The 24,919-nt window shown below is 43.6% G+C and overlaps 1 pseudogene across 1 annotated transcript; it reads right to left on the bottom strand.

Moving 5' to 3' along the window:
• Nucleotides 1-1,165: 1,165 nt before the first annotated feature.
• Nucleotides 1,166-24,870, bottom strand: LOC140687563 (uncharacterized; annotated as a pseudogene). Its single transcript, XR_012061948.1, has 3 exons — nucleotides 24,686-24,870; nucleotides 7,591-7,595; nucleotides 1,166-3,729 (listed from the first exon to the last, which is right to left on the bottom strand). The product of XR_012061948.1 is annotated as an uncharacterized protein (transcript).
• Nucleotides 24,871-24,919: the final 49 nt, after the last annotated feature.

Here is a 24,919-nt window from a genome sequence, read left to right as displayed (position 1 = left end):
TTTCCTTTTTTTTCTTTTAATAATTCCTAATCTCCCTTTAGTGTATTTATTGAGCATTAGTTGTAATTTAATACAATAGCTCTCCTGGGAGAAAGAAAATCAACCTAAAAATGAAGAGTTTTCCAGTCATAGAGAGAGTTACATTAGAAAAATACCAGAGGGAAATAATCTTTATTTTATATAGCAATTAGAACCTTACAAATAAAAAATACATTTTTTTAAAGTTATAGCATAGGTTCAGAGCTGGCCAAAAGTGAACATATTTGATGAGTTACTGATTACTGGTGAGAACAAAGGGAAATCCGAGGTGAAGAATCAAATCTCTCTCAAAATCAGTCACTCGTATGTCTGTACCTCTGTCATAAAGTGTTTATGGGTTTGACTTATCTTCCAAGCATAAAACTCCTTCCAGAGAGCAGAAACTCATAATCGCCCACATTCCACACTGAAATAGATCCATCAGCATCTCACCTACATAAGAACAGCTCCTAAAGTTATGAGCAAAGGTTATTTGTAGAGAATCAAAAAGACATAAAGATTTCCAAGTCAAAATGTAATGCTCTTTACTTTTCTGAAGCACATACTAAGGGAAAACTTTCGTTAAAGAGACAAGCGAGAACAAGACCATTCCCCCTTCACAGAAACCAGCAAATAAAGAATTTATGCGTAGAATACCTGGATTTGCTTTCCTGTTTCCTCACCAGGGACTTTTCATATATATGTAAAATTAGCTAACAGTCAACGAAACCTTCAGAGCACTGAATGACACACAGTCACACAGACACACTCTCAGATACAAAAGAGAGCAAGGCTGATGCTATTTCAATATCATGAAATATTTTCCTAACCGTGCACAGATGGAAGTACAGACTTTTCTGCCAACCGCCTGGTTCAGAAACTTTGCTCTATTTTTAATTATTTGGTTCAGAGGACCCGTTTGTGATTAACTTCTGTGTTGGATGGCAAAGCAAGAAAAGTTCCTGACCCGCAGCAAAGAACACCGAGAGAAGCTTAATTATTTTTAAACAGCGAGTGTAATATTGTAAACCATGTGTAGGGACAACTAATTTGTCTAAGACCTGCTGATGGCTGCAGCAGTCTGAAGCTGCGGAGTGTATCAGTAAAACAGAAAAATCCAGGAGGTTTTAAGGAAGTGACACCGAAATGAAGTTCTTTTTTTTTTTTTAATTGAGGTATCACTGACATATAACATTACATTAGTTTCAGGTGTACAACATCATGGTTCAATATTTGTATACACGACGAAATGATCACCACAATAAGTCTAGTTACCATCTCTAATGATGTTCTTAATGACAAAATAAATTACCGTCTTTGAGAAGTAACAATGGAGTAAGAAATGGAGGGGAAAGAATTAATAGTGTTGCAAGGACTAATCTTATTAGCACTAGAAGTTTCAGTTTTGACTGGGATCAGAGAATGGAATGCCAAAGCTTTAAGCACAGGAAATGGACTCAGATGCAAGGAGAAGTTGGTCAGGAAACTCAAACCATAGAATTCAGAATCACACACTAGAACTGCTGAGCAAGATAAAATCCCAGAAGAGAAAGAGAAAGAGAAGCAATGATCTAGGAGTAAGACAGCAAAGACAGTCCAGGTAAGAATGGAGCAGGGTGGATCTGTTTTCTATTTTTAAGAGCTGTGTTATTTTTCAAAAGCTGTTTCAAATAGAAAAATAATAAACCCAAGTAGCAAATTAGTATAAATACAGAAAGGAAATAAAACACAAGGCATCCAGTTAAGAACCTTGGAGGCAAAACAGGATTAAAACCTTTTTTGAAAGATCTTTTTTCCTGCAGAAGCTTTCTTTCGATCAATGCCCCTAAAATGTTAAGACATTCTGTATTTAGGTCTTTGATGTACCTGGAAAACCTCAGGATCTACTGACCCATAGGTCAGAGAGAGCCAAAATCTTTCAGGAGTAATAGTTATTGCTAAAGATCACATTTGCAAATGAGTCCAGGATCAATGCCAGAATGATCTGGAAACTGAATAAACAAAACAACAAGCACCTAATTTCTCCCTGCAAAGTGTAGAAATGGAGACTAAAGACAGAATGTCCTTTGCAGGGGGCTCTTAATTCTTAAGTTCAGCGTCTTAAACCACTAGCACAGGCTCCTAGCTTTTGGTAGGGCTGGTTGATGTGACAAGGCCCTTAGGACACATACAATAGAGTTGTGGGCAATTAACAAAATTTCAATAATTGGAAGCAATCCAGGGAGCCACCATGTGGAGGAAAAAAAAAAGGTTCCAGATAGTCCAAAATAAAGTTGACTTCTATGATACATATCTCACGTTCCTCCTTCTCTACTATGCAAATCGGTGAAGTATATGCATGGATATGTGTGCTGGCAAGAGACCAGAATTTAAGAAAAAAAAAAAACAAACCAGAATTTAAAAAAAGCACATCTATGGCTGAATTACTGATAGTTGCAAGTGGATTCCTAATACCAATGTAGTATATTATTACCAGTGGCCAGAGGCCATGGCTTAGAAATCATTTTTATTTCATTTAGAAATGTTTCCTTTTGCTATAACAATAGCCACTGTGCCGGGATGGGATCTGACCTGTGTCTTTGTCCATAAAACAATCTTATAAAATATGTAAACATGAATTCAATTTTCTTTAAGTCAAGAAAAGCAAAAATATGGTTGTCGGAACAAGCACTGCTTTCTGTGGGGCAGTCTAGTTAAATGAAAGCTATTCAACTTGAATCAATTGCTGTATCCATTCTCCAATACACAGCAGATTTATATTTCAGAAGGTTTTGACACAGAACAAAATGTTACTGAAATATCTCTTCCATTCCTTTTGTCCTACATAACATTCCAGGGGCTGAACTCCCAACGAGGGGCATATGTTTGTCAGTTTCTGTTTGCTCTGGTTCTATTCTGGTTTGTCTTTGTTGCAAATTTTCCGTTTTGACCCTTTCCTGGCAAAACATTAATACAGACCTTTCAGTTGTGTTGCAACTTGTGATAAAAAAAAAAAACTTACATTTTTATTCTGCACCATCTCTAAGCACCTATAACTTTTAAAAATAAGCCCTGCTCTTTACATCAATGGTAGAACTTTTAAAAATACATCTGCTTATGTAAACACTAGAAATCCAGGGAGAAAATGATTCCAATCCGACAATCCACACATTCCTACACAAAACCAATCACTTGAGGATTTAAAAGCTAGATCTGTGGCGAGAGACAGGTTAGAACTAGCAGGAACAAGTCTGTGCAAGATGAATTTATCCTCCACTGCCTCTGCTCCAGGTCATCCCAGGACTACGCTCATGGGCAAATGCCAACATGGAAAGAATAGGTTGATGCCTGTTTCCTAGCATATCTGGGTGAAAACTCAAGAGCTGGAGAGGGAGTTGCTGCTCTGAAAGTGACAAACGGTGTGTGGCTACAAGCTGATCGGCAGAACTTTCAGCATGGTCCTGGCCACTGAATGACTAAGCCCGAGGCAGCTCAAACTCGGTTGGAAACGGATTTCAGACAATGGGGAGCTAAAGCACTGGATCTTGGGGCTGATGTCCAAGAGGTCTCTGAAGCTGGGTGTCATCCTTAGGGTGGCCCAGAATAAAATGGTGACGCATTACACCTCCGGGCGAGTTCATATATACTTTGAAGGGCACAGACACCAAGTCCCGTGGACTTCCAACGAAGATCGTGGGGCAAGAAGAGGTGTCCACCAGCACTCTGTGTGACCTGTTAGAGAGAAACATTCTTAGCTATTCCATCACCAAGCAAAACTCCCCCGCCAGGCTCTAGGGCCTTGACTCCTAGGAAAAAGCTGTCAAGAGATGGAGGGGAGGACACCTGAAAGAGAGACGGCCATTGTCTCACTAGCAGATCACCAATGAGGATTCCACCATGCAAAGTCTAGCTTCTGTATAAGTCTCAAAGTAAATCAGACTCCACTTTTTTCTGAAGCCAACAGCATGATCATCAGCCACCAAACTGACTTCTGCAAAGAAGGAAAAGGCTTCATAACACTTATTTTATACACGCTCTGGCATCAAGAGATGGATGGTGATTTTCACTAAAAGATTAACAGCTAGATGTCATAGGACAGTAGCTACTCGCCATGAAAGTGACTCAGTGTCCTGCACTGGGCACTGGTTCTCTCCAGATCAAGAGGCATAAATCTGACTCCCAGGTGGTCGCATGAGCTTCCTTTGCCCTCTTCTGTCTTCCGCAGAAAGACAGGTGGGACCTCCCAATATGGAAATGATCTGACTGTAACGCCTTCCCATCCACATAGGAAAGAGCTTCCCAGAGAAGATGGCATCAGATTTCAAGATTCCAGAGACAAGATCAATTCGATTTCCTGATGTTTTTGACCTCGCTGACATTAAAGGAAACACAGCTTGAGAAGCTCAACTTTGAGGTGCAGCGGCTACAAAAGAAAAAAATATTCTCCACCTATCTATCATCAAGTTCAAGCTTAGGCACTACAAAAACACCTAAGGGGAAATTTACGATGAAATGGGTCAAGGGGTACCTGGGGACTGTGTACATTCAAAGGGCTGTACTGTGGCCTTTCTCCATCTTTCCAGCTCCACCTCAAAACTGCTCTCTGGAGCCACATCAATGAAGCAAAGTTCTGTCTTTTCAGTCTACAAATTCAGAGACACAACCACATGAGGCCTAGGGTATCCTGGCTCCACAAGATGATGGAGAAGCGTGTCGAAACTTCATGCAAGTAGGAAGGTTGCCGTGACAGCACCAGCCCCAGAACCTAGCAAATCAGTCAACCTCTCAGGTTTTGTTTCCTCCTCTAGAAAATGCAGAGGATCCTCTTGGCTTAAGGATTCATTATGATTTCCCAGGGCAACAGTTCATCCGAGGCACCCTGACTCCCGTGCTGTGCTATTATCAGCTGAGGCAGACCCACGACACACCAGCCACTGCACATGGTCTAGATGACTGTGGTTCTCAAGGCTGTATTTACTAAATCAGAGGCTCAGACTGCAAAATACCGCCAAGAGAAAAGGGTAGTTTTGACTAGCCCTACAAGAGAAACAGGAAAACATAGGACTTTCATCCCAGCGAAGTCTTTGAAGACCCTGCACATTTCAAATGGAAAAGTTAAAAAAAATTTTTTTTTTTTTTAAGGAAATCGTTTTCCGGAGACTTCAGGGCAAAGAGTAGAAAGTGCACCATTTCGAGAAAGAAACTCTGAGATTAGTCCGGTCACTGACTGTTCTCTGCACAGCAGAAGAGCAAACAGCTAGTGTTTGTTCATTTCCATAGATTAATAACCCTCTCTGCAGGACTCAAAGATGATATGAACTGTGACTTCCAGAGTTTTGTTTGGAGGAGGCTCATATACTCTTGGGTAAGACCCATGTTTCAAGGACACACTTGAAAATATTTTTCTGCATTTCACATTGCTTCTTACCTTGGCCTCTTCTAATCTAGGATGACTGAAATGGATCTAAAACTTGCTGGGAGGGGAAAAAAATGTAGTCTCTCCTTTTGAATCTGTTTACACAGATTGTTAAAATAGTACTGTTCATGTGGATGACACTAAGATGGGAAAAATACATACCTAACCTTTTCTTTCTGAAGAGCAGAGAAAGGTACAAAGGTTTACAGAGGCTTCAATAGAACAGGACGGCCAAAATGAAACACCAAGATTTGGGCTTACGTGCTATCACCGTGTTTCCTTCGAACTCAATAGAAAGCAAGATTTCACGGAAGGAGATTTATAAATAAATAACCAGATCATCTTTTCTCCTGTCAACAAATAAAAAATAACTTGTCTTATGGGCCTATGATCACCTATACAAGGAAAAAAAAAAAAACCTGCTAATCTTATGCAAAGTGTCAGATCAGGCACCAGAGGCAGCAGCCAAAGGGAAACATTCTCTTCCCGGCTCCTTATATAAAGATTGTCTCCCCCAAAAGCCACAACTTGGGGTCACACTTCCCAATGGTCTGGGTTACGGGGAAAGAGGCAGCTCCAGAGGTGAACTGGAAATGGAGTCTTGAAAACGCAAAGAGTGGTCAAAACCAAATTTATCCAGAGTCCTTTCTGCCCTCACCTGGAATTTGCCAGAAGAGAGCAGGGTGGAAAGGGCTTTGGGGCAGCCCTGAAGGGGACGCTGTTGTGGACAAAGGCCTCAGTTTCCAATGTCAGACCCCCTTCTCCAAACCTGTCAGAACCTCTATCAGAAGCACACAGCTCTCACACCGATGATCACAAATGGACACCCTCTCCTTGGAAAAGGTATCCTCACTGACCACCAACAGGGCAACTTCGAGACGAAGTCATCTGCAAGGGAGGGGAGGTGCCAACTCAGAGGGGCACAGATGCCCTGGTCCCCCCTCTTTGTTCTCATTCTTTCTTCACCAGTGGGTTACACAGAGGAGGGGTTCAGGGCGCCCCCGTCCATAGGGTACTTTACCTCAACTTGACCACTCTTGCTTAAGATTCCAGAACTATTCCCTTCCAGACAGAATGATCTTGGGAAAACCATCCCACCAGGAACTTCCACCTGAGCTGGAGGGCGGGGCCGCAGGAGCGCACGGAGACTGATGGAGGCAGAGGTGTTGAGGAGGTGAATCTCAAATTCACTCTCTCATCCCACCTGACAGCAGCGTTTCAAAGAAGCCTCTCACGGAATCAAAATCCAACAGGAGTTTTTTTCATTACAAAGACAGACAGTTTGGGATTCAAAACCAAAGCATTTTTTTCCCTGCACTGAATTTCAATAATAATAGTGTTTGGTGTGGTCCTAAGTGCAGTACTATAAAATTTAAATATCACCAAAGCCAGCATTCTATTCCGTAGAGCTTTTGTGCGGGAAAATTCACCACTGGGCCTTTCTTCCTCCTTTCTTTCTCCTGAGCACAGCCTTCTTACACACTGTTGTCACCTTTATCACCCATTGCTAGATGCCCAAAACTACTCAAACCAACAGATGCCACAGCTTTTCCCACCATGGTGGTCCACTAGGCCCCAGGCTGGCTCCAGACCACAATCCTGTAAGTCATGGTTTGTATGAATAGACGGAATCACATCCAACTTGTATCATAAAAAATCCACATTGTAAGGGAAATGCTTGTGTTTACTGCAGCCTACTGGATGCCAAATGCCAAGAATGGGGAGCGGGGGGAGAGGTCCCCACTGTTCCTGAGCTGGGAAAGGGGAACACAAAGTATTACAGAAGGAGAACAGCAGGATGTTTTGGGAGCCCCAACAGGCAGCACGTAACTGGTCCTAGGGCACCCCAAGGAAAGGACTCTGAGCTAAGATGCTAAGAATAGGGCAAAGTTAACTGGACAGATAGAAGCAGGTAGTTGGATGTCAAGGACAGGGAACAGCATGACTAAAAGCTGGAACATAAGAAAGAACAAGGAGGAAATGCTAAGTGACTGAAGTGAATAAGGGGCAAAAGATGAGTGACAGGGCCGGAGAGATAATAAGCAAGGCCTCCCAAACCTGCTGGGCCAGGTTAAGGAGTCTGGACTTCAGGAAAAATCAGGGAGCGGTGAAGGAAAACATAGATGCAAACATATGTCTAAGAGGAAGAGATGTTCACTTTGGCTTCAGAGAGGAACATGGGCTGGGCCAGAGCAAGAGCACATCTAGAAAGATCATTTAGGAGCTACAGGTCATCCCAAACCACCCCAGCCCAGCTGAGCCACTCACTCCAGTTCACACCTTGAGATCATCAGACTCCCCCAAAGCTCCACACCCAGGACACTGCTCCTGCCCTCCTGCCCGAAGAGCTCTCCCCAGGGAAGAGCTACAACAGCCAGGGAAGCTGGGCAGCAGTGGGCCTTTCTAGCCCAACCTGCATGAAAATCAAACCCACAAAGCCCCCTGGACTGGACGAAGTGAGCGGAAGGCATGAAGAACCCAGCCCAGGACCCTGGGAGAAGGGCTGGACTTTTCCAGGCCTCAGATTCCTGACTGATCTCTCCAGGCCCACTCAAGGGAGGATGCCAGGCCTCCAGCATGGTTCCCAGAGCTGGGCTCCCCGAGCAAAACAGGGGTCAGTAACAGAGGGCGGAGAACCCCAGAGGTGGGCGAAGGAGATGCGACACCTAGGAAACCGGCCCAGAGTGAATCAAGGTCAAGGAGTGAGCAGCAGGTAGGAAAGGAAGTAGAAAAAGTGGCCCCTGGCAATAGAAAAGTGCTAGGGTTTCAACAGGGAATGGATACCACGGCGGGGGGCAGGCCAGCAGAACGAGCCCGGCCCAGCCGAGCCGCTGGCTGGCCTGGTGCAGACCCCGAGCTGCAGTGATCTCATTTCTTCCTTCCAGGTTGGCCCTGGATCCAATCACAGAAGAAAAGAGGGATCTCACACAAAAACTTGAACTTTTCATGCAACAGAAAGTCATAGAATCCAAATGAAAGCAAATCGGACTGGGGAAACAGCTGCAGCACATACAACCCGAGAAAGGATCACTACCTAGAACACACAGAGCTCACGGCCACAGACTGAAGAATGTCAAGACTCCCCATTTGCTGACTGTGTAAAGGAAAGTTAGTAAATAAACACATACGGAAATGTTCTATGTTAGAGAGAGATCAAAGGCATGCAAACTTTAAAACCAAGGAGTCTATTAAATTAGCCAAAACAGAGTGAGTCCCACAATTAATCCAGTTGAAGCAAGACACTGTCATAGATCAGTAACAATGTAAATGTTGTCTTTGAGAAAGCAGTTCAGAGCAAGGCCCTGCTGTCGGAGGTATGAGCCTTCTGATGTGATTGTATCTTACGAAAATACTTCAGCGTACAAAGGTATTCACGGCAGAAACAATGCAAATGTCCACAAATACTACAAAACTTAAATTAAGATAACACAACTTGGTGGAATATTATATAATCCTTGCAAATGATAACCGTACAGTCTAGGTTACAAATGAGAATGTTTATACTAAATGGAAAAAGCACAAGTGAAAAAAGACATAAAATTGTCAAGAACTAGGAGACGACACCTAACAGTGAATGTGATTTATGGACTGGGATGGTGGAATCAAAGGGAACTTTTGCTGTCATTGGTCTTCTCTCATTGTTGGCAAGTGTAGGCAACAGATGTAATATTTCTATCCAGCAGGCAGAAGCGAACACCCTCTTCTGTGCGGCAGATCGAACTCTTCAGGAGAACATCACACCCAGATCAGCGGAGACTGCCCAGGCCATCCCACATTTCAATTTGGGATTCAGATCTGCCCAGGAGGGGTTCTAAAGGGCTCCTCCTACCTTAAATACCCCCCAAAACTCAGCTCTTTCCTTTGCTCTTGTTTTTTTCCCAGCCCTTAAATCCTATACTTTCCCCTTTCTTTTTTGATTGTATATTGATATTCTACCACATGCAATATATAGTGAATGCTCATTTTGTGGGGTTTTTTTGGGGGGGGGTAATTAGGTTTATTTATTTATTTATTGGTTTAATGGAGGTACTGGAGATTGAACCCAGGATCTGGTACATGCTAAGCACACATTCTACCACTGAGCTATACTCTCCCCGTGAATGCTCATTTGATCCTTCCAATAGTCCTATGAGATAGATGCTGTCACCATCCCCATTTTACAGATGAGAAAACTGAGAACCACAGATTTAAATGTGGCCTAGGGCATACAACTCAGGAGCCAGAGCCAGAATTTAAATCCCAGTTTTCCTGTGTTCAAAGCCCTCACTTTTAACTCCCCTAACATGCTACCTCTTCCCATCCACTTTGTCTATCAAACAAACAAAACAACAAAACAAAGCACTCTTAGATGTCACCTCTTCCATTTGTACTAGCTGCCGAAAAGCACTATTCAATGAATCATGAGACATCAGTATGAACTGCTTACAAATGAACCCGTAAGACAAGGTAATGCTATGCATGTCACTTGGGAAAGTTGATGCAGAAAAAAACAAAAAAAAGGAATTACCCCTCAAGACTCAAATCTGCACGTGCAGGTAAAACCAAATGGCATCCAAAGGACTGCTACTCGCAAATTAAAAGCAGAATGTGACCCTTGATACTACTGCAGAGAAGAACAGCTTCTGCACTGTCCTTGCAAAACACTCAGTCCATAATTAGCAGAAAGATTCCTTCCAGTTACAACGCAGTCAGTCCAGAAATGGATGTTGTTTGGGGCATGGTAGCAAGAAAAGGAAGACGGAGCAGAGGAAGTAGTCAGGCGTGAAACCAATAGAGATGGGGTGATAAATGATTTTAGGCACCACGAATGAATTACTTTATAAATAATGACACAATAATAGCTAAAAATGTAAATTCTAATCAAAGACAAAACTGAACTAAGTCAAACAACAGCATATGATGTTTGACAGAGCAAAGGTCCCCGGGGGGAGGGAGGGGGGAGCCGAGAGGAAGATATTACAATAAAATCTATTTGTGGAACTGTGCCGTGTAAGGGGCCCGAGTGATCATTTCTTTCACCCACCTTCTTTATTGTAAATGGGGAAACTGAGGCCCAGCAAGGCAGAGTGGGAGGCCCAAGTCCCTGTGCAGCAGGGCTGTTAAAAGAAATTCGGTCTCTCAAGTATCAGAACAAAAGCTTTCCACCACCCACATTCCTGCTTCAGTGTCCCCAGAAAGCTACTCCATTCAACATCTTATTTTGAAAAAAAACCATTTAATGTTGTAGAAATATTAAATTTCTTTTTCATAATTTTCGAAGGCATAGGGGCACACTGAAGAAAAAAAAAAGCAGCCCGGTTTTGATTTTTTTCGGAAAATCGCACACTGCTCAGCGTTTAACCTCGTATTGAGTGAAATATTAACAGGCCATATAATGGTTTCAGTGTTCCTTCAGGAAAGCTAAACAGAATTCGAAAAATATATCCCCCAGGCCTACAGTGGAGTTTCTGGAGCACACATTAAACTCAACGCTCCGCTCAACAAGCCCATCGCTGTTAAGTAACTCATCAGAAAATAGGAGGGAATCACCAAAGGGGAATTGCCAAGCAATTAGTTCTCTGAAGCAGATGACATACAACTGTTGTAAGGGAGGAGCTTCCCGGTTAGTCATATGTCAGAGTCAGAGCCTCCTAATCTGTAAATAAAAATGCATCACATATGATTACAGCTGGGATGGAGGCTAGGGCTGCCAGGCTAGTGCAGGCGTAGTAAATCCCCAGTCCTCCTGCTCTGTGTCTATCAAGCAAGACTTGCTGCTGAAGGTATTTTTTTTTTAAAAACATCCTTCGTGATTTTAGCTTTTTTTTTTTAATTGAAGTATAATTGACTTACAACACTCAGCTCGATCCACCTGTACATCAGAGTGATTCGATATTTCCAGACGTTACAAAACCTAAGGTAATTTTCCTTCAACCTAAGAAAGACAGACTCTCAGTTTTCCCTAGGCAGGTGAAGGGAAAATGATCTTTCATCTCTATCCTTTTGACACGAGTCAGTTAAGATGCATCCACTGGTCCAGTGAAGGCGAGAGAATGAGACTGGGAGGGGTAGGGACGGGAAGGGAATACGTGCTCTGAGCCTCCAGATGGTCGCCCTGCCTGACGCGAGACCTCCTTCCAACGCACGTTCTGTCCTTAAGAGTTGGATTCAGCGCCACCCCACCACCCAGCAAACTGCACAGATAAATAGTTCCTATCGGCCAAATCTTGAAAGCTGAGCGCTGACCCAGTGAAGCCCTTTGAAGAGTCAAAAGTTCATCACCTCGTTGGGACTCTTGACGCCAAACATTTGGAGCCAAACTTAAGCCAATCCCCTGAAACACAGATAAGCATATGCCCCTGTCATCATTTTCTTCAATTAATAATTATTGAGAGTGCATAGGAATCTCAGGGAGGTCTGAGGCAGAGTGAAAGGGAGAAAACTCCACAAAGACAGCCAGCATCGGAAAGGCAGGCTCGTCGCCAGCGAACCTTCCCTGGTCCTGACCTCTGAGAAGTGCTGTAGCTCTGTGTGGGTCTTTAAAGGCTACTCCTGGGCATGCCTTGCCTTCTGGACTGTAAGCTTCTTAGAGGCAGGGATGAGGGCTTGAGAGACGGTGCATGGCAGCTAAGAGCACAGGCTGGCGTTCCAACAGGATTCTACCACTTAACATCCTTGGACAAGTTACTTATCTGCCCTGTGCCTCAGTTTCCTCATCTGTGAAATGGGGGTAATAGCAGTGCCTACACGCAAAGGACTGCACTGAGGATTAACAGAGTTAATACACAGAAAGTGTGAACTGTGAATCAGCTCCTTATTTCCTTTAGGGCCAAGTTGGCCTAATGCTTCTCACACAGTAGATGTGCATTAAACGTCTGCAAGCAGTAGGACCTGTCCCCTGGAGTTGCGGGCAGGCAGTTTTCTCCCTCCTCATCACACCTGTCCTAACCTTCTTGTCTTTTCTGAAAGGTAGTGAGTCGCAGCCTCATTCTGGACCATTTAGGGAAATACAGACGGCCCATTGGAATAACTCAGGTTAAAAGGAAAAACAAACAAAAAAAACCTTAAATAATCCTCAGATTTTCTCTAATTATATTAAGACAGACTCCCCAATAACATATAACCAAATAATTTTCAGCCTTCCCCTTCACTTTGAGCCATGTAGTCATAGGATCTTTCTCTCCAGAGCCAAGGCTCACCAATTCTATGTTTTCTATAAAGTATAAATAAGAAGCCAAATTGTCCAGAAAGCTGTCGCTGGTAGCTGGATACACATGTACACGTACACACACGTACACACACACACATATCACATATAAGAGTCTACAATAAAGTTATGAAACACACCCATATTAATGTGATTTATCAAAGCACAGTAAATGAATTGCCACAAATGAACAATTGCTTGAGAGTCAAGTAGGTGGCACAATGTGATTTACGCCTATCGCAGGAGATGAATAAATCCACGGTGGAAAAGATCAAAGGCAATGCTGGAATTGTTAATATGTACAGAGCTTCGCTGAAAATCTTCTTAATAAAACTGTTTAGAGGAAAATAGAGGGATCATTTGTTTAAATGAAAAGAGGTACGGCATGCACTGAATTTCAAAAGCAGCATTCATTTTCATACGCATGCATTAGATTTAGCTAAAATTAGCTCAAGTTTCTATTTTTTTTAAGGTCTTGGAGAATAAAGGTTTCAACAAGATTTCATTGAGCTCAAGTTCAGCCCTGAGTTTCCAAGGTGCCTGAGCGTCTAGGAAGGACCCCCCCTTTCCCAACCCAATTATCTACTCATACATCATCCCAGGTCTTAAAACAGGAAACACAGAAAGCCTGCGCCACAAAAATGTTCCACCTCTGCTGCCTCCACTGCCTCTTACCTTCTCTCTACACGTTCCACCCCAGCTGTCATCGTGAAATATACTCATCCCTTCCTGCCTGTCAAACTTTCTGCCAGGCACAAGAACCCAAAGCCCAGTCTCCAAGATCAATTCTACGTCAACGGCTCCTCCGAATCTATCTCCAGACCAGACCTCTCAGCAATCTCACTCTCACACTCTCTACCGTCTGCCGAACTCCAGCAACTCAGACGTCCCCCAGAACCTGGGCTTCAACCAGAACAGCCTCATCAGTTACACAGTACGCACTTGCTCGTTATGTCCCAGCCACTGAAATGGGCATCCTCCCGCCCTACGCCTCCCTTCCCCCAGAAACACTAACCAGCCTTCAGAGTTCAACTCAAATGGCCCCTCCTTCTCAGTCCTCCCTCATCATCCTACTCAGCATCATTCTTCTGGATTCCTTCTGCGTTAGAACCTTCCCCAGTAAGCACGACCCACCCCATTCTGCTTTGCATTAGTTACTTCAGAGCATTTCTTCTTCCCCCTACTTGACCACGAAGACTAGAACCTCCTTCTGGCAGCTCTTACTCCCTCTGTGTGGTAGTATAAGAGACACACAGTGAATAAATGAACGGATCGTTTCTTTACATAGATAGTGCCTGTGAACACGGTAGGCCGTAACTTGCTAGACCTACACTGTGTTTATAAAATAACTAGAACCAGAAAGAACTGTCATCTAGGTTTTATTTTTTTAAAGAAACCTTAATGACTACAACAGAGTACAACATGAATGGTACCGTTTCCCTGCCCACATTTAGCCATCAATCGTGAGGGCTGTAAAAAGGCCATTATTTATGCAAAATGTTTAGATAATGCTTATGAGCCTCCTATAAATGCAATCATAGAAAATGTCAGCTGCTTAAAACTCAAGGTGACTCTGCACTACTTTGTCAGTAATACAAGTATTCATAAGACATTTAGACTTGCTTAATATGCTATAAAACCTGGATCTCTTCTCAGTAAGCTACACATATTGAACAAGAGACAGGACTTTCTGCTGCCTGTGTTTTACACAATAAAATTCTTGAGATATTCCTGTTTTAACATATGACCCTCTTTAAACCCCGTAGGTTAAAGAAAAAATTGCATGTGTACTAACCACATGTGCAATTAAACTACTTCCCCCAAAACTTAAATGTGACGATTCTCTGCCTAAAATGAGTAAGTACCCCTAAGAGAAATTAGTAGTGAGACATTGCACCCCTTTTGATTGAGCTGACACATGTAGACCTTAACAAGGCTTACCTCTGCTCATAGCTCTGGAGTTATTCTATTTCCTTTTAAAGAACGCCTCCCTAACCCACGGCCCATAAAATGTAAGGTACCCAGTTCTATATTTCACAAGGATATAATGTGGGTGGCAAATTCCTCCCTCTGCTGCCTCGCCGCCCCCCACAAAAAAAAAAACTTGACTGACCACCCTTTCTGAGGCATAGTGTTTCAGTCATTCAGGGGTGTGTGTGTGTGTGTTTACTCAGAACACAAGTAACTTCATTTATGCTTGCAACTCGTCAGTTCATCCTACAACGATATTAAAACAACGTATATGCATCCTGTGTCGGTAAGAGAGGTAGAATAACACAAAATTCAGAAAAATAAATAAAAAGCTCATTGGCTCTGCAGAGCTGCAAATGTCTACAGTGTTGGTCCAAAGACCAAGGTACAGGGATATTTACTTATTCTTAGTCACATATGGTTAAGGAGCAACCATCACCAAACAAGAACATTACCGTCACCCTGTCGAGATCGGTTACAAGATCACAGCAATAGCCTATGTTCATGGACCATAAACCCTATACCAGGCGCTGTTATGCCCAGTGTACAAAATATTATGTCATTCCATACTCATAGCAGCCCTAGAGAAAGTTCTAATGTTATCTCCATCTTCATATGAAGAAACTGAGGCAGAGACAGCTTACAGGACTGCCCAAGGTCACAGTGGCAGCTACAGATTTTAAATCTAGATGGGCTGCGCCCTTAACTTACATACCATGGAATTCAGGTGGAACTTAAAAACTGGATCTTTGGTGCAGAGAGGGGTCTCTTTATTTAAAGAAATCTCATGAATCAGTTTTAAAATTAACATCTTGATAAAACAAGTATTCACCTCTTAAAAATCAACTGAAAATCCAGATTATTGTAGGTGAGATTAGGTGAAAGTAGCCTATACATCTCATCAAGTACGGAAAGAGAAAATGACTTGGGAAGAGCAACATGGAGACCACCGGATCCTGCCATTTTCAAACCCGTGGAACACCAGTATGATTCCAAGAGAACAATAAGGTTCATTTTGATTCAGTACATCTAGGGTGGAGTCCCAGTTCTATTTTTTTTTTAACCTCTCCGGGTGATTCTGGTGCCCAGCCAGGCTTGAGAACCTCTGAACTAGTCTATTTCCACAGCCTGGAGCAGGACTATTCCCAAGGCAAATAGAAAGAGGGGATCTATTTCTCAACCTCCTTCGTTGCGAATGAATACCAGTGTTCCTTCCCAAGCCCCGATTGCCCCAACTTTCAACTAACTTTCATTCCCTCCTGGTTCCATGTAAGCAGTATCCTCTTGCCTTCCCGTCAATAGAGAACCATGAGTCATCAACCCTGCATACACCCTGTGTCTGCATGACTCTCCGGGTCAGAAAAATTTACTGTACACGAAGAAATCAGGAAGTTGTAAAATCCAAACAGACACACAGAGAAATTCAAGATCCAACAAATGCTGGTTGCTACCGAACAAACAAGCCAGTGTCCCTTCACAAGGGTCACACTACAACAATAGCGTAAAACGTGGAAAACGTGACTTAAGATAACCATTTGGCAGCAAAACGTTCTCTCTGGCTTAAAGTAAAGGTGACAAAACAATCAAGCTGGAGCCCAACATAATCAACCATCATGAAGTCAAACGGAGACTACTTCATAAACCAAATAAACCAAGAAGAGAGATACTTTAACCCGAGGTTTAAAAAAAAAAAAACCTCTCTGGGCAATTTCTCAATTTCCCACACAACAGAGTTTGCAAAGACACTTAAACAGTCTACAAAGTGCTGAAGTATGGCCAGTATAGGCGATTTCCCAGGTCAGACCTTATCCTCAGATGGAAACGAGAGAGCAGCAAAACTCTCACCTGATGTGCAACGCACTTCTCTGCAGCGGCCGCGGAGGAGGAGACTGCCGGCCAGAGATCACAGACCAGTCTGCAGCTTGAAGGGACCACCCTGCTGACGGGCTGCTCGAGCTTCCTGCAATGGTCCAGGGGGTGCAGGAGAGGAAATCCAAAATGAAAAACAGAACAAATGGCTTTAAAAAATCATGCCCCCCTGAACACGTCCATGCACTGAAAGCTAAACTTTAAGAACGTCAAATCTTGCGTTGTTTTATGAGAATTACACAGTGACCAGCCAGCTCAAAAGGCAGGTCTGGTTTTATTTCAACAGGGCTCGGAGGGAGGCCAGCCCACAAAGAGGTCATCCCTTCAATCAGATTAAGAGCTTGGTCTCCCCATTTGAGCTACTGTGGTTCTCTTCTCTAATGATGCTAACCAATCACCTTATAAACACATGCTGGACTATCAGGTGAAAATGGGCATGGACTGAATAGTAATTGAGCCAAAGTCTAATTTTCATGAGGTATATATTACTATCAACATGCAACCTGAGGCACGATCATGAAACAGAGCACAGTTGTTAGCATACCAGTCTAATGGGATATTAAAAAGTGTTGAATACAGAAAAAAATTTTAAGTATGTATATACTCACTAGACTTTCCAGTAAACTTTAAATGGTTTAATTATTGAATGGAGGTCTACTTGATTTTCATCCTGCCACAAGCCCTTGCGTGTGGTTAAGTAAAAACTACCCACTGTATGGTGAATGAGTGAAAGTGTGAATGGATGAATGAAAGAGAATGAATGAATCTTCCATATACCTTTCCATCAGGGAGCCTGGTGCTTGTAGTAGTTTTTGTGAGGTAAAGACCTATGCATAGAAATGGAAGAAGTTGAGGACTTGATCTGCTAACGGAGTTTCCAGTCCTATCTAGTAAAATAATATTTTTAAATACTGGCAGTTCCCAACTGTCCACGTTAAATAGAATCAGTAGCACAGTGAGTATAAAATAATCCCCAAGCTAGTCATTGCTGGGCTGATTTTCAGTCTTTGATTACTGGAGCTGATCTGCATATTTGTTTAGGCTGGTTTTAAATTTAGTTTGGGTTTCCTAAGCCCACGCCAGGTAGCAGTAGGAAGGAGAAGGCCCAGGATTATACTGGGTGTCAGAAAGAAACTATTCTGGAGCTATGAATATGATCTCCAATGTGAATAATCTGTAAACAGGTAAGTGAGCCAATTATCCTTGGGTGCATGGCAACACATCTCAGTACTCAGGATTATTTTCATCCATACACACTATTTTTAAGAGCACAGCCCAGCTGGAAAGGAAAATAATTTCGCTTGCTTTCCAACACTTTTCAAAGTAATGAATAGTAGCCAAAGTATTCTTACTTCTAACCAATCCATTCACCAAGTATTTATTTAAGCATCAATTGCACGCTTGGGACTGATACGCAAAGGAAGATTTCCGGGACGGTATATACTGCTTTGGACATTTTCGTGTCTACAGAATCATACCGTACTTATTTTGAAACATGCTTTTTTCCCATTCAGCTTAGTGACCCTTTTCCTGCGTTAGTTAATATGCACGTACTCTGCTATTTTAAAGGATATGGGTTACAGGAATCAACTAGTTTGTTTATCCAAGGGAAAAATTACAGATAAAGAAAGAAAGACATTTTCTAGACCTTAGCTTCCCCACATGTAATTTTTAAGGGCAGCGAAAGAAGGAAGCTGTTCTTGACTATCACGTCTTTGAAGTCCTTAGAAGACACGATCCCTCCACTAAGAAGCTTGTTGAGTTACAAATACAAATGGTGGCCAAGTTAAACAGAAGCTCATAAAATTCTATTTACTCTTACACAGTACTTGTTTTAAGGGGGGTCGGGAAGCTTGATTTTATCTAGTCCCATCTCAAATGAAGCCTCAAAATACTTGATCATCATTTTCAAACAAGGTGCAGGTACCGTGGATTTGCAGAGCGCTTGCTCTATGAGCTAACAGTTGAGAGAGTGCTGGCTTGTATACTGACGTGGGCACACACAGTCCTATTTACGTATCACCTGGCAGATAAGATTTTATGGAGTCCAAATTACAGTCTCCTGCTATTCTGCTGAAGTGCAGAGAACAGTCAAACATGATGCAAATGCTGTAAAATATTAATTTACTCTCGCATTGGTATGCCTTACTTATTTCAAAAGTATTTGTGTCCTTATGCCAGAGTAATGAAAAGAGTTAATGTAACTTGCTGTGTTCCATCAGAGGGAGGAGACACAAGAATAAAAGCGAGACAGAGTGGATTCCTTGCAAAAACATACAAGCAATATACAAGAAAATAGCCCATGGACTATTTTATACAATATACTCGCTAAAAACGAAATACTTCATATTTAAAAAACACTGCAGTGCAGCATAACACAATACTATTAATAGTGGACGGTTAGTAAGAATTCCACTATTGTGGCCTAAATAACACTGATGTGACAGGCAGTAAAGAGGAGATATTATGTAAATAATACAAATACAAGAGATAATATAAATATTTTAAGGAGAGTAGGCAAAGCTAAGGGTATGGAAAATCTGCCATACACAGCACCAGAAAAAGTTTTTGTTTGAATGTTAGAAACATCAATGTTTACAGGTTAGCAGCTATGACAATTAACACTAAAAACTTCTGCTAAATAACTCACTCAAAATGTGTCAGTTACAGAGCTCCTAAGGAGGGGGAAGGAGAGTTCCTCTTAGCCTGACTCAAAATACCATAATCAGGGGAACCTCCGCCCCCTTAAGTCTCAAATTCTGATAACACTACAGTGAATTTTCTGAAAGGTAATTTTCATGTTTGGGATACAATTTTTGTTTGCGTTACAGCCGTTACCATCACATTTTCATTACTCCACAAATGGGATGCATTAAAAGTTATTAAAAAAAAAATCAATGAAACATTTCTGCTCACATCAGATATATCAATGACAATATAATGCTTGTTGCTTTTTTGCCTTTAATAGTTCTAAACATGTTTGAGCACATTTGAGATGGTAATATATAGCACAAATATGTGTCTAAAAACCAGCCTGAAATGTTCAGATTTATAAGGATTATGAAATATATCACTACACTGACAAAGATAAAAAATAAATTATGAAATAAGAAAAAGATTTCTAAAAACTTTCCACATATAAAGATTATTTAACTAAACCTTTTGTTTACTCCTGTAATTTTAAGCATTTATGTATTTTTAAAACCTTAATCCAATTACAACTCTTTCAGTCAACATTTTAAAATATTCTCTAAAATGAACACTAAGTATACTTATTATACCATCTCTTAAAAGAAATTTTGAATGAGTATTTTATTAAATGCAATTAAATGAAACTAAAATTTGAACAGCATAGTTGAGAACTACAAAATTCATTCTCCAAAAAAAGGCAATCTTGTGTGTAATGCCCTAGAACATAAATTATTATCACTATTGGGATTTCTATGATTTATTATTTTCAATGCTTTTCACAAAATAAGGACAGCCTGCTTCTGATAACTGCAGAAGTATAATCAGAACTCTGTTCTTTGAAGCAATTAAGCTGCACATATCAAAAAATATAAAAGCAATGGAAATCGAATCATCTATTTCCCCCATAAAAATAATATTCTGTCTGGCTGCACTATGTCATCTTATATATGCAAGTACTTAAGCTTTTCAGAGTTCAAACTATGTGTTACTTGCAGACAACTGTAGTTTAAGGAATTAACATTCACTCCTACTTTTACTAAATTTCAGGCTTTTAGTAAAAACATGTTTATTGACTAACTTCTAATAGGAGACAAAATAAGCTGGTGTTACAATGCATTAGTCATCAAAACCTGTTGTTCATGGTCGGTGCAAACAGAAAATCCACTTGACATTTCCGAATGGAAAAAAAATCAAGGCACATTAAACAAAAGGAATGAGAATCCTTAAACTCTGTAATGACAACAAAACCAGAAGTCACAGTAACATGCTTATTAACATTTTAATGCTCTCTTAAGGCTGACCTCTCCGGGGACTCCCAGACAACTGAGTTAGGTATGTTGAAAAGTTAAGGCCAACTACAGACATTTCACGTATGATCTGACGGCTAAAGAGTTGCTCGTGAATCTCTCTCCAAAAATAAAAGACAATTCAGAAGCCCTGAAGCTGGTTATAACATTTCTGATAGAGTACCACCTCTAGTTTACCAAACCCTCTTAAAACAAAATCCAGAGGGAAAGTACTGACTTTCACAGTTTCCAATCAAGTACATTTTTCATACTCACTTTAGCATGAATTTATTTGTACACTCAAAAATACATGTTCACGTCTGGCTGCAAGTAAAGTGAGTTTCAGTACGTTGTAAACTATAATCCAGGACCTCCAAGGTGTTGTACAAAACTTAAACTTCTGTGCTCTATTTTATAGCCTTGCCTCCACCCATCTATTTACCTCCTAGAAATAACAGCTCGTTTTAAACGCAGCAATGCTTGATCTGAGCAGGCCACAATCAAGTTACCAACTGCATAAACTCACCAAACAGCAGAAAGTCATAAACCCCCTGTGAGGAGCGCTGAGTAGCTCTCTCAATCCTACCCCGGAGAAATAAAACAAGGATTTACCAATTTAGCTATGGGGCTGTAAAACGGTAAACCCACTGACAGCGTCACAACTACAGCAAGACATTATTAGTCTTAATTATTTTTTCTTTCAAATATCAGAGTTATTAAAATACTCCCCTTTATTTGGATTGCCTGACAACACAGAGCTGCAGCAACCAAAGCTACTCGTCTTAACTTTTTCTTTTCCCCAACAGTATTGTTTTTCTTTCCTTAGCAGGCTTAGGTGGCCTCCTAATGCATAGAGCAGAATTCTCTAAATTATTAAATGCTCAGTAAATTATATCCCCAAATAGAACACAAGTTGTTTACTGTGCAAAAGCACCATACATTATCAGTCTACCAGCTATAGGCCTGTATCATTTCTTACCTGAGACAAAAACCTTTTAACTTACTACCACACAGGTAAGGATCATCGCCAAGAAATCCAAGTTAAAAATGAATACATTCAGAATGGCTGCCTGCTGTCAGTCACATTTTTTGTTATTACGTTATGGCTGTAAAGTTTTCAAATGTGACCGCGAGGATATTCTTCCCAAATAAATGACTTCTGCTGAATAAATCCTTTAGAAAACCAGTCTTGACTACCGGCAACTGGTTCTAAAGGATGAGTTCTTTCACACTTGCAAGGGTTAAGTGCCTGCAAGGCCAAAGACACCAGACAGACTGTAAAAGAAATGTTGCCTCAGTCAGCTCTGAAAGGCTTCTAACAAGTACCAAATACTTGTTGATCTGTTCACAATAAACACCAGCAGGATTGTCAGGCTCCTTTCACTGTCTGGGGAGACGCATTTACATACTGCACCCAGTAAGAACAGCTTGTTGGTCTCCTTTATAAAAAAGTTGAGTAGCTAGAAGCCTCATTCAGTGTCTCCCGTCAAAAAATGACAGAAAGAAGATGCAATGGAAATAGTAAAGCCTCTCATCTGGCTGGGGCAGCACAAATACTGTGCACTGAAACACTTGGGAGTAGTCCAGGCACAAGACAAACCCACCTGAATGGACGGAGGAACATTGTCTGTTGCCATGGCAGCCTGATCTAATTACATGAGTGATCAGGGCCTGAGTAAGTGCACGGAAAACCTACACCCGCTGACAGGTATCCACAAGATGAGAAAGGCAGACAGGCCCAAGGTTCCGGGGAACCCTGCAACCTCTGCTTTATGTAGAAGGTGGCATTCGAGCCCATTTATCTGGGGAGCTGCTAAAATATTGACTGATGCAGGCACAGTTAGAGGGCAGTCAGAGGAGATTAAATGCCGGAGCATTAGCCGTTATGGTGCAATCCCTTTCCAGGAGTTTATGTGCAGAATTTTCTCATCCTTCTCTCTGGTAGTTTCCTCCGGCAAACGCTTCATTCCAAAAAAAAAAAGATCAAGCGTCAAACTACCTTCACCTACCAAATAAACCACACGGTGGGCTCAACACAGAGGCTTCTAGGAACTGCAAGGTTCTTCAGAAACCCAAACAGAAATGGCTTAACTAATAACACTGTCGAAAAAGTAACTGGCTATGCCTAAAAATAACCATCAAGTAACTACTCACTGCTGTGTGCGATATGTAACGATGATGTTTAAATATTAAGAACAGCCTGCATTATAAAACACAAATGTCATTGAGATGTGATTACCAGATTGCCAAAGGAGAACTTATTTGCATACACACATTCCCGTGCATGGACCACAGGATGTGCACGGAGTATACCACTCTAAACCATTAGTTTTTATTCTGTGGGTGTATTAGGGTCTTCTAATTTTGCTAATTGTATCCTGTGGATCTCACAGGGAAGCTAAGAATCTCTTCGGGGACAGAACCAGTTTGGAGGAGTCCCTACTGCACAGCATACGGTAAACAAAATAAAAATAGCTTGCCGTTCTCGTTAGCCACATCTCGCATTATATAACCAGCTTCCGACTGGCTTTTTTTTTTTTTTGCCCTTACTACTCTTCAGCAATTTCCCAATCTTCCGAAGTATTTATATTACTCTCTTATCTGTAGGATTATATACTAAGAAAGAAAACAAAACAGAGCAGCCACGGGATTGAACCGAACCCCACAGTTCTTAGAAACTGATTTTTTTTTGTTTTGTTTTCTGGCAGCATCTCCAACACCACCCTACTTCCACCCCCCACCAAGGTTCTTGCTCAGTCTCCCTAGAAAACCTGAATTGTTTCATCGCTTCCAGTCAGCCCCCTACGTGGTCGGAAATGAAATGAAAGCACCAGGCACGGAGTTTAGGAAAGCGGCCTGAAGGCTGGGGGCCGAGGAGGGGTCGGGGCGCTGCAGAGTCAGCCAAGTGGCCACAGAGGGGGCCCCCTCGCCACCGCGACGGCCCCAGCCGCCCCCTCCCCCCGCGCGCGCGCGCACACACACACACACACACGCACGCACTCACTCACACTCACGCCGCGCTGCCACCGCCTCACCTCTCGCTCCGCCCGGCCGGCCCCCTTCCCTGCCCGCTGTGGGACCGGCCTGCGTGCAGCGCTGGAACCACGTAGGAGGCGGCAGCGGCCGCGGGAGTGGAGGAGTCTCCGGCCCGGCCCAGAGTGAACGAGCAGCGGGGCTCCAGGGGGCATCCCAGTCCCCGCAGCGCCTCCTCCGCCGCCGCCTCCCCCTTCCCCTCCTCCTGGCTTCATTCACCCTCTGAGCAGCCGCGCAGCCGTTCACTCCCGGCGCGGTCAGGGCAGCGCCTGCCGCGGCTCCTCGGCTCCAGCCCCAGGCACTGGCGGGGGTGCCGGCCCGGACTGGGGCGTTCGCGGGCTCCCGGCTCCGGGCGGCGGCGGCTGCACATGATCAGGAAGCGGCCGTACCAACAGGGCGGCGGTGGTGGCGGCGGCGGCGGCGGCCTCGGCGGCGGCAGCAGTTAGGGCCGTCACCGCCACTCCGGCCGCGCTCCTGGCCCCGCACGCCGGCTCCCCCCAGCGCCCACCCCTCGGCGCCCCCGACGCTCCCACCGCCTGACGCCCGGCCGCGCGCGCAAAGTCCCGGCCCGGGCGCCGGCGCAGATTCCTCCCGGTCCGCAGCCGCTCGCCCATCCAGGCCGGCCTCCGCCAGGAGACCCGCGCCCCGGGGCTCCGAGACCCTGAGGACCCCCGCGGGGAAGCCCAGCCCTCCTCCAGATCCACTCGCTCTCGCCGCCCTCTTCTGGGAGAGGGGTTGGGAGTGGGTGACGAGAGGAGGGGGCAGCGAGACCCCCAGCCGCCGCCTCCCCCTACGCCACCTCGAGGGAGGAGGACACTCGCGGCCGGAGCGAGGCGCCGCCGCCGCTCTCCCCGCCTGCCCGCGCCCCCAGCCCGGGCGCGCCCCCTCGCCCGGCGGGCCCCCACCGGCCCCGGTAGCCCCCCTGCCGGTCGTCCCTGCGCCCAGAGCGGGCATGTCGCCCTGGAGGCTGGAGCCGGAGATGGTTGTATGTACACACACACACACACACACACACACACACACACCACAACACGACGCGTCGATTTCCTTCGTTCCTCTTCCAGCTGTTTTCCGTGCAGCCGATTGGGGTTTGGGGTTTGTTTGCTGGTTGTTGCTTTTGCCTCTCTCGGAAAGCGGGGGCGGGGGTAGGGGGGACCTTAATCTAAATCAGGGGAGAAGGGGGTGGGGGGAGGGGGGAGAGAAAGAATCAGAGGAGAAAAAAAAATAGCCACTTACTGTAAAGTGTAAATGGATCTGGGGTTGCGTGGGGAAGGGGGGGCAGAGGGAGAGAAACTGGCTTGCGGCTGCTGTAGCTCTGGCTGCTGCTCCACAGGGCTTGTTTTGGATCCCCCTGCAGTGAAACAGGTCCTGTACGGCTCCGCCACTGTAGTAGAAATGATGTCTGCGGTATACTCTGCTCTCTCCTCCTCCTCCTCCCCCCGCTCCCCTCCCCTCCCTCCTCCCTCCGCC

This window comes from Vicugna pacos, chromosome 20 (assembly GCF_048564905.1).
Source record: "Vicugna pacos chromosome 20, VicPac4, whole genome shotgun sequence".
Classification (NCBI taxonomy): domain Eukaryota; kingdom Metazoa; phylum Chordata; class Mammalia; order Artiodactyla; family Camelidae; genus Vicugna; species Vicugna pacos.
Note: the sequence above shows the minus strand (reverse complement) of the source record. Positions and strands in the feature narration are given on the sequence as shown.